The sequence below is a fragment of the Triticum dicoccoides genome, chromosome 7B (assembly GCF_002162155.2).
Source record: "Triticum dicoccoides isolate Atlit2015 ecotype Zavitan chromosome 7B, WEW_v2.0, whole genome shotgun sequence".
In the NCBI taxonomy this organism is placed as follows: domain Eukaryota; kingdom Viridiplantae; phylum Streptophyta; class Magnoliopsida; order Poales; family Poaceae; genus Triticum; species Triticum dicoccoides.
In genome coordinates this window covers 360,032,468-360,043,883 of record NC_041393.1, presented here as the reverse complement: position 1 = coordinate 360,043,883, position 11,416 = coordinate 360,032,468, and positions in this window count along the sequence as shown.

Here is an 11,416-nt window from a genome sequence, read left to right as displayed (position 1 = left end):
CTTCACCCCCACGCGTCACCGCCCGAGGCCTCCGCGCCTCACCTCTGCGACTCCGTCGCCTTTGCTTTGCTGCCCGAGTCCCGCCATCAACCACCACTGCCCCGAGCTCCGCACCTCTGACGCCCCCGCTGCCCCGAGCTCCCCTCCTTCCCTGACCCCGGCCTTCCCCAACACCGAGGTGTGCCACCTTTCCTCCCTCTTCTCTCTCTCTCTCTGTCTCTCTCTCTCTGTTTAGGTTTAGGTTTAGGTTTATGTTCGGCATGGTCGGGTTCAGAGTGGAGTCGGTAGCACGCGCGCAGTGTTTGTTGTTATGCCTGGCGTGGTGGTTCCATAGGTTCAGCAACTCGGTTCATGTTTCCATGACCAGAAAGGCTAGGATGTAATACTTCTTTATTTATTCCAGAACTGGAATTGACCCTAGTGCAGAATACTCATTGAACCACATCACCTGGTGAACTATATCTATTGGATCATGTAGTGGAACAATTTAAGCCGCGAGATGTGAATGCTATGATAAATAAACCATTGCTAGTCGAGATGTGCTTTCTCCTGAGGTTGTACGGTTTGTTCCCAGGAGGCTGGGGCCGGCAATGTCGGGTAGGCGCCATGGTCAATGTGGGTAGGTAGCAAGAGATTGAAAAATTAGAGAACTAGATTGGGTTGAGAAAGCATATGCGAAGAGAGAATTCTCTTACTGCTTGCCCTCAACGGTACAATGGGGATGCTTTGATAGCACATACCAAGAACTTCTACATTTTATTGGTACAAACTTGGACATGATGTTAACAAAGAAAATGAGCTTGCCCTTTGCTGTATATGATCAATTGTAGGCTGATTGGGATGCCCATACAAACTTTTTCACGTGCACCATAGAAAAGATGGCAGTTCAGATGGCGAGACAAATAACTTGGGGTTACTTCTTATAAGTTGTTGTTTTATTGATTTCAGAACACTTAATTAATTTTGGTTGTGTTTTTTAGATTACTATGCTCTGTTTTTCAACATTTTCAGTTTTCTTTCATGTCTAAAAATCCCTAGTTTTGAAGGGTGCCAATTGCCATTGCCAACTAACCTACGAAATTAATAAAGTGTTGTTGATGTTGTTGCTTATCAGAGATGGTAGGAGGCAGCCGTCGCAGGCTCCGCTCTACCACAGTGGAGTACGAGTTGGACGGTTTCGAGTTCTTCACGATCAAACTTGAGAATTCCTCCAAGAGGCAGGTATATAAAAGGAGAGATCTCCCCTTCGCCCATCTTTTTATAATTCTGCTATTTGCTACATAACTCCTTGACCCACATTGCAGAGGCTGCCTGACACTTTTATGGAGATGCTGGTCGGCCATCGACCAAAGAATGTGACGCTGCGACAGGCCGGCAGCGGGCTTCGCTGACATTGGGATGTGGAGGTGGTGATCAGGAAGCCCACATGTACCTGTGTCGTGGCTGGGAGTAGTTCGTCCGTGCCTATGACCTGAGGAACGGGTACTTCCTTGTCTTCAGGTACGACGGCGACACCATGCTCACCGTGAAGGTGTTCAACACGACTATGTGCCGCATGCGCAACTAGGACGACGACAATGCCAATACGCTCTGCCTCTTCTTCCTCTCCATTTGGCTTTGTCTCACACTGATTGTTAAAAAAAATTGTTGCATTTGGTCAAGCAATCCGAGCAGCGGCAGCAACTCTGGCTAGAACAGTAGTAGCAGTGAGCCTAGCTACAGCGAAATTAGCAACGAGGATGATCCATAATGGAGTGGGGAAGTGCTACGTCTTGAGCTTGCGTTTGTTTTCCTCGAAGAGGAGAGGGTGATGCAGCAAGTGTAGCGTAAGTATTTCCCTCAGCTTTTGAGAACCAAGGTATCAATCCAGTAGGACGCTCCTCAAAAGTCCCACGCACCTACACAAACAAACTGAGAACTCGCAACCAACGCAATAAAGGGGTTGTCAATCCCTTCAACGCAATAAAGTGAGATCTGATAGAGATAGTATGATAAGATAAATATATTTTTGGTATTTTATAATATAGATGCAAAAAGTAAAGATGCAAATAAAAGTAGATTGAAAGCAAATATGATAAGAGATAGGTTTCACTAGAGGCTTCTCTCGAGATAGCATAAGTATTACGGTGGGTGAACAAATTACTGTCGAGTAATTGATAGAAAAGCGAATAATTATGAGATTATCTAGGCATGATCATGTATATAGGCATCACATCCAAAACAAGTAGACCGACTCATGCCTGCATCTACTACTATTACTCCACACATCGACCGACTCCTGCCTGCATCTAGAGTATTAAGTTCACAAAGAACAGAGTAACGCATTAAGCAAGATGACATGATGTAGAGAGATAAACTCATGCAATATGATATAAACCCCATCTTGTTATCCTTGATGGCAACAATACAATACGTGTCTTGCAACCCTTTCTGTCACTGGGTAAGAACACCGCAAGATTGAACCCAAAGCTAAGCACTTCTCGCATGGCAAGAAAGATCAATCGAGTAGGCCAAACCAAACCGATAATTCGAAGAGACTTGCAAAGATAACTCAATCATACATAAAAGAATTCAGAGAAGATTCAAATATTATTCATAGATAAACTTGATCATAAACCCACAATTCATCGAATCTCGACAAACACACCGCAAAAAGAGATTACATCGAATAGATCTCCACGAGAGAGGGGGAGAACATTGTATTGAGATCCAACATAAGAGAAGAAGACATCTAGCTAATAACTATGGACTCGTAGGTCTGTGGTAAACTACTCACAACTCATTGGAGGGGCAAGGATGTTGATGTAGAGGCCCTCCATGGTCGATTCCCCCTCCAGCAGAGTGCCGACAAAGGCTCCAAGATGGGATCTCGCGGATACAGAAGGTTACAGCGGTGGAAATTGTGTTTCGTGTTGCTCCTGGATGTTTTCGGGGTACGTAGGTATATATAGGTGGAAGAAGTACGTCGGTGGCCCCCCGAGGGGCCCACGAGACAGGGGGGCGCGCCCTACAGGGGGGCGCCCTCCTATGTCGTGGCCGCCTCGGTTGCTTCTTGGCTTGCACTCCAAGTCCTCCGGATCATGTTCGTTCCAAAAATCACGCTCCCGAAGGTTTCATTCCGTTTGGACCCCGTTTGATATTCCTTTTCTTCGAAATACTGAAATAGGCAAAAAAAACAGCAATACGGGCTGGGCCTCCGGTTAGTAGGTTAGTCCCAAAAATGAAATAAATGTGTAAAATAAAGCCCACAAACATCCAAAAGGGGTAATATAAGAGCATGGAACAATCAAAAATTATAGATACATTGGAGATGTATCAAGCATCCCCAAGCTTAATTCCTGCTCGTCCTCGAGTAGGTAAATGATAAAAAGAGAATTTTTGATGTGGAATTCTACCTCGCATAATTTATAGTGTAATTTTCTTTAGTGTGGCATGAATGTTCAGATCCAAATGATTCAAAATAAAAGTTCATATTGATAAAATAAATAGTAACACTTCAAGCATACTAATCAATGTAATCATGTCTTCTCAAAATAACATGGCAAAAGAAAGTTCATCCCTACAAAATTATATAGTTAGGCTATGCTTCATTTTTGTCACACAAAGATGTTACCAACTTCTATACCCCCGATGACAAGCCAAGCAATTGTTTCATACTTAAATAATCTCAAACTTTTTCAACCTTCACGCAATACATGAGCGTGAGCCATCGATATAGCACTATGGGTGGAATAGAATATGATGATGGGGATTGTGTGGAGAAGACAAAAAACGAGAAAGTCTCACATTGACAAGGATAATCAACGGGCTATGGAGATGCCCATCAATTGATGTCAACATGAGGAGTAGGGATTGCCATGCAACGGATGCACTAGAGCTATAAGTGAATGCTCAACAAAAGAAAACTAGTGGGTGTGCATCCAACTTGCTTGCTCATGAAGACCTAGGGCATTTGAGGAAGCCCATCATAGGAATATACAAGCCAAGTTCTATAATGAAAAATTCCCACTAGTATGAAAAAGACAACTTATGAGACTCACTATATGAAAAACGTGGTGCTACTTTGAAGAATAAAATATGAGACTCACTACATGAAGATCAAGGTGCTACTTTGAAGCACAAGTGTGGAAAAAGAGATAGTAACATTGCCCTTTTTTTTCTTTTTATTTTTTTCTTTTTTTTATTTTTTTATTTTTCTTTTTTTGGGTCTTTTTTTTCTTTTGTCCTTTGTTAGTTTTTTCTTTTTTTCTTTGGGCAATGCTCTAATAATGATGATCATCACACTTTCATTGATTACAACATATGAATTACAACTCGGAACTAGAACAAGATATGACTCTATATGAATGCCTCCGGCGGTGTACCGGGATGATGTAATGAATCAAGAGTGACATGTATGAAAAATAATGCATGGTGGCTTTGCCACAAATACGGTGTCAACTACATGATCATGCAATGGCAATATGACAAAAGTAATGTATGTCATGATGATGATAAACAGAACGGTGGAAAGTTGCATGGCAATATATCTCGGAATGGCTAGGAAATGCCATAATAGGTAGGTATGGTGGCTGTTTTGAGGAAGATATAAGGAGGTTTATGTGTGATAGAGCATATCGTATCACGGGGTTTGGATGCACCGGCGAAGTTTGCACCAACTCTCAAGGTGAGAAAGAGCAATGCACGGTACCGAAGAGGCTAGCAATGGCGGAAAGGTAAAAGTGCGTATAATCCATGGACTCAACATTAGTCAAAAGAACTCATATACTTATTGCAAAACTTTAGAAGTCATCAAAAATCAAGTACTACGCGCATGCTCCTAGGGGGATAGATTTGTAGGAAAAGACCATCGCTCGTCCCCGACCGCCACTCATAAGGATGCACAAGCCAGGTACACTTCATGTTTCAAATTTGTTACACAACTTTAACCATACATGCATGCTACGGGAGTTGCTAACTTCAACACAAGCATACTTTAAATTCACAATCACCCAACTAGCATGACTTTAATATCACTACCAACATATCTCAAAACCATTATCAAGTATCAAATTGATCATAGCATCCAATTCACTTCCTATGATAGTTTTTATTATACCCAACTGAGATGCACATCATTCTAGGACCAATTTTGTAACCATATCAAATAACATGCTGTTCTAAAAGACTCTCAAAATAAAATAAGTGAAGCATGAGAGACTAGCAATTTCTTCAAAATTAAGACACCACCGTGCTCTAAAAGATATAAGTGAAGCACTAGAGCAAAAACTAACAAGCTCAAAAGATATAAGTGAAGCACATAGAGTATTCTAGAAAAATTCTAATTAAATAGGCTTCTCCCAAAAAGGTGTGTACATCAAGGATGATTGTGGTAAACTAAAAATCAAATACTAATATAATACACGACGCTCCAAGCAAAACACATATCATGTGGCGAATAAAAATATAGCTCTAAGTAAAGTTACCAATGAACGAAGACGAAAGAGGGGATGCCTTCCCGGGGCATCCCCAAGTTAGGCTTTTGGATATCCTTAAATATATTTGGGTTCCATGGGCATCCCCAGGCTTAGGCTCTTGGCACCATTTATTCCATAGTCCATAAAAGCTTTACCCAAAACTTGAAAACTTCACAACACAAAACTCAACAGGAAATCTTATAAGCTCCGTTAGTGAAAGAAAACAAAATCACCACATAAGGTACTGAAATGAACTCATTCTTTATTTATTTTGTTGTTAAACCTACTGTATTCCAACTTCTCTATGGTTCACAAACTATTTTACTAGCCATAGATGCATCAAAATAAGCAAACAACACACGAAAAACAGAATCTGTCAAAAAACAGAACAGTCTGTAGCAATCTGTAACTAACGCAAACTTCTGGAACTCTAAAAATCCTACCAAAATAGGACGCACTGGAAAATTTGTTTATTGATCATCAGCAAAAAGAATCAATGGAAAAGCAAGTTTCTGCGATTTATTGAATTGTTTATTGTGAGCGCAAAGTTTCTGTTTTTCAGCAGAATCAAATCCTATAGGTTCTACTTGGCACAAACACTAATTAAAAGATAAAAACACATCTAAACAGAGAGTATATGCAAAATTTATTACTAAACAGGATCAAAAGCAAAAAATACAAAGATAATTGGGTTGCCTCCCAACTAGCATTATTGTTTAACGCCCCTAGCTAGGCATAAAAGCAAAGATAAATCTAACGAGTGCCATCTTTGGCACTTGATTCATAAGTAGCACGCATGATATATTCATAAGGTAATTTGACTTTATTTCTTGGAAAGTGCTCCATGCCTTTCTTTAAGGGAAATTGGAATCTAATATTCCCTTCCTTCATATCAATAATCGCACCAATCGTTCTAAGGAAAGGTCTACCAAGAATAATAGGGCAAGAAAGATTGCAATCTATATCAAGAACGATAAAATCTACGGGCACCAAATTTCTATTTGCAACAATAAGAATATCATTGATCCTTCCCATAGGCTTTTTAATGGTGGAATCCGCAAGGTGCAAATTTAAGGAGCAATCATCAAGATCATGGAAATCTAGATATCACATAAAGTTTTCGGAATTGTGGAAACACTAGCACCCAAATCACACAAAGCAAAACACTCATAATCTTTTATTCTAATCTTTATAGTAGGTTCCCACTCATCATTAAGTTTTCTAGGTATAGAAACTTCCAAATTAAGTTTTTCGTCAAGAGATTGCATCAAGGCATCAACAATGTGTTTTGTAAAAGCTTTGTTTTGACTATAAGCATGTGGAGAATTAATAACGGATTGCAACAAGGAAATACAACCTTTTAAAGAACAATTATCATAATCAAATTCCTTGAAATCTGAGATAGTAGGTTCAATGTTATTAGAAGTTGTGACCTTTCCAATCTCACTTTTACCAAATTTAGCATCAAGATCTAAAGATTCCGAATTCTTGGGACGCCTTCTAGGCAAAGTTGATTCATCATCAGTCCCATAATCATAAAAATTCATATTGCAAAACATAGATCTAATAGAAGACGCATCAATAACTTTAAGATCTTCATCATTATTTTCATGGAACTTAGAAGAACACGCTTTTATAAAGCTAGCTTTCTTAGCACGCAATCTAGTGGTTCTTTCCTTCCACTCATCAATGGAAATTCTCATTACTTTGAGAGACTCGTTGATATCATACTTAGGAGAAGAAGATCTAATTTTAAGAGAATCAACATCAAGTGAAAGTCTATCAACATTCCTAGTCAAATCATCAACTTTGAGCAATTTTTCTTCAAGCAAAGCATTAAAATTCTTTTGAGAAATCATAAATTCTTTCACACTATTCTGAAAATCAGAGGGCATCTTATTAAAATTACCATAAGAATTATTGTAGGAATTTCCATAATTATTAGAGGAATTACTAGGGAACGGTCTAGCATTAAAATTTCCTCTATAGGCATTGTTTCCAAAATTATTCCTACCAACAAAATTCACATCCATAGATTCATTATTATTCTCAATCAAGGAAGACAAAGGCATATCATTGGGATCAAGAGGAGTATTTTTAGTAGCAAACAATTTCATAAGTTCATCCATCTTTCCACTCGAAACATTGATTTCTTCTATAGCATGCACTTTTTTACTAGAAGATCTTTCAGTGTGCCATTGAGAATAATTAGCCATAATATTATCAAGAAGTTTTGTAGCATCTCCTAACGTGATTTCCATAAACGTGCCTCCCGCGGCCGAATCTAAGAGATTTTTAGATGCAAAGTTCAACCCGGCATAAAAAATGTGTATGATCATCCATAAATTCAAACCATGAGTAGGGCAATTGCGAAGCATCAATTTCATTCTTTCCCAAGATTCGGCAACATGCTCATGATCAAGTTGTTTAAAATTCATAATATCATTCCTAAGAGTGATAAGCTTAGCGGGAGGAAAATACTTAGAGATAAAATCATCTTTGCACTTGTTCCAAGAATCAATACTATTTTTAGGCAAAGACGAAAACCAAACTTTAGCACGATCTCTAAGAGAAAATGGAAATAACTTCAGTTTGACAATATTGTTATCCATATATTTCTTCTTTTGCATATCACAAAAATCAACAAAGTTTTTTACATGAGTAGCGGCATCTTCACTAGGAAGGCCGATGAATTGATCTCTCATAACAAGATTCAACAAAGCAGCATTGATTTCACAAGATTCAACATCATTAAGAGGAGCAATCGGAGTACTAAGGAAATCATTATAATTGGTGTTCGACAAATCACACAATTTGGTATTATCTTGTGCCATGGCAACAAGTAATCCAACACACAAGCAAGCAGAAAAAGGCAAGCGAAAAGAGAGGAGGAGATTGGGAAAGAGAGGGCGAATAAAACGGCAAGGGTGAAGTGGGGGAGAGGAAAATGAGAGGCAAATGGAAAATAATGTAAATGCGATGGAGATGGGTTTGTGATGGGTACTTGGTATGTCTTGACTTGGGCGAAGACCTCCCCGGCAACGGCGCCAGAAATCCTTCTTGCTACGTCTTGAGCTTGTGTTGGTTTTCCTCGAAGAGGAGAGGGTGATGCAGCAAGTGTAGTGTAAGTATTTCCCTCAGTTTTTGAGAACCAAGGTATCAATCCAGTAGGAGGCTCCTCAAAAGTCCCACGCACCTACACAAACAAACTGACAACTCACAACCAACGCAATAAAGGGGTTGTCAATCCCTTCACGACCACTTGCGAAAGTGAGATCTGATAGAGATCGTATGATAAGATAAATATATTTTGGTATTTTATAATATAGATGCAAAAAGTAAAGATGCAAATAAAAGTATATTGAAAGCAAATATGATAATAGATAGACCCCGGGGCCATAAGTTTCACTAGATGCTTCTCTCTAGATAGCATAAGTATTACGGTGGGTGAACAAATTACTGTCGAGCAATTGATAGAAAGGCGAATAATTATGAGATTATCTAGACATGACCATGTATATAGGCATCACATCCAAAACAAGTAGACCGACTCCTGCCTGCATCTACTACTATTACTCCACACATCGATCGACTCCTACCTGCATCTAGAGTATTAAGTTCACAAAGAACAGAGTAACGTATTAAGCAAGATGACATGATGCAGAGGGATAAACTCATGCAATATGATATAAACCCCATCTTGTTATCCTCGATGGAAACAATACAATACGTGTCTTGCAACCCTTTCTATCACTGGGTAAGAACACCGCAAGATTGAACCCAAAGCTAGGAACTTCTCCCATGGCAAGAAAGATCAATCTAGTAGGCCAAACCAAACCGATAATTCGAAGAGACTTGCAAAGATAACTCAATCATACATAAAAGAATTCAGAGAAGATTCAAATGTTATTCATAGATAAACTTGATCATAAACCCACAATTCATCGGATCTCGACAAACACACCGCAAAAAGAGATTAGATCGAATAGATCTCCACAAGAGAAGGGGAGAACATTGTATTGAGATCCAAAAAGAGAGAAGAAGCCATCTAGCTAATAACTATGGACCCGTAGGTCTGTGGTAAACTACTCACAACTCATCGGAGGGGCAAGGATGTTGATGTAGAGGCCCTCCGTGGTCGATTCCCCCTCCGGCAGAGTGCCGGTGAAGGCTCCAAGATGGAATCTCGCGGATACAGAAGGTTACGGCGGTGGAAATTGTGTTTTGTGGTGCTCCTGGATGTTTTCAGGGTACGTAGGTATATATAGGAGGAAGAAGTACGTCGGTGGCCGCCCGAGGGGCCCACGAGAAAGGGGGACGTGCCCTACAGGGGGGGCACCCTCCTGTCTCGTGGCCGCCTTGGCTGCTTCTTGGCTTGCACTCTAAGTCCTCTGGATCACGTTCGTTACAAAAATCACGCTCCCGAAGGTTTCATTCCATTTGGACTCCGTTTGATATTCCTTTTCTTCGATATACTGAAATAGGCAAAAAAATAGCAATACGGGCTGGGCCTCCGGTTAGTAGGTTAGTCCCAAAAATGATATAAATGTATAAAATAAAGCCCATAAACATCCAAAAGGGGTAATATAATAGCATGGAACAATAAAAAATTATAGATATATTGGAGACGTATCAGGAAGAAGAGGAGCAGAGTGGGGATGAGGAGGTGCTAGCTGACGATAGGCAAGAGATGGTGGTGGCTGAGGATGACCTAGCGATGGTGGTGGCTAACAATGGGCAAGAGATGGTGGTGGATGATGATGGGCAGGAAATGGTGGTGGTTGATGATATGCAAGAGGTGGTGGTGGCTGAGGATGACCTAGCGATGGTGCTGCCCGAAGATGGCCTCACAATGGTGGTGGTGCCTAACAATGACGTCACGATGGTGGTGGCGCCGGGATCCCACAACCGGGCAACATGACCGTGCCAATTGTGGTAGAAGACTACATCCCACTGCCTCCACTGTCTCGCCGCTCTAGGCGCATCAGGATGATGAAGGAGAAGGAGAAGAAGGAGTAGTGAACTATGTCAGGTATGTCAGATCTCCAAAATGATCTATACTTAGCTTTGTTTCCTCCAAAATGACCCGAGTTAGCTCTAATATGCTAAGTTATCTCTAATATGCTTAGTTACCTAGGTTTGCTCAATAATGACATACACTTGGCTTACTTGTGTAAAAAATGGCATATTTATGCTTAGTTAACTAAAAAATGGCATAATTAGTTATGTTAGCTCCAAAATGACACATTTAACCTCGGTTAGCTCCAATATGATCCATTTTAGCTAAGTTAGCTCCAAAATGACCCATTTTACCTACGTTAGCTCAAGAATGACATAATTACTTATGTTAGCACAAAAGTGACCTATAATTACCTTATTTTCCTCCAAATTGACATAATAAGCTTAGTTAGCTAAAAAATGGCATAATTACCTATATAAGCTCTAAAATGACACAAATAAGGAATAAGAAGAAGAAAAACAAGGAAGAGGAGAAAAAGAAAGAATAGAAGAAGAAAAAGAAAGAATAAAAGAAGAAGAATGGGAAGGAAAATGGTAAAAACCTTCTTCTTCTTCTTCTAGTCTTCTTCTTCTTGTAGTCTTATCCTCCTTCTTCTAGTCTTATTCTTCTTCTTCTTCTTCTCCAAAATGACCTAAGTTAGCTCTAAGTTAGCTCTACTATGCTTAGTTACCTAGGTTAGCTCAATAAAGACCCATACTTAGCTACTTTATATAAAAAATGGCATAATATGCTTAGTTCACTCAAAAATGGCATAATTAACTAGGTTAGCTCCATCTTACCTAAGTATGCTTACTTCGTATTCTAGTCTTCTTCTTCTTCTTCTTCTAGTATTCTTCTTCTAAGTTTCTTGTTTCCCATTGTGCAGATTTCATTCACTTCATGGAAGCTTGCATGGATGGAGTGTTTCTTTTCCCTTTCTGCTTTTATTTTGTATCGATGA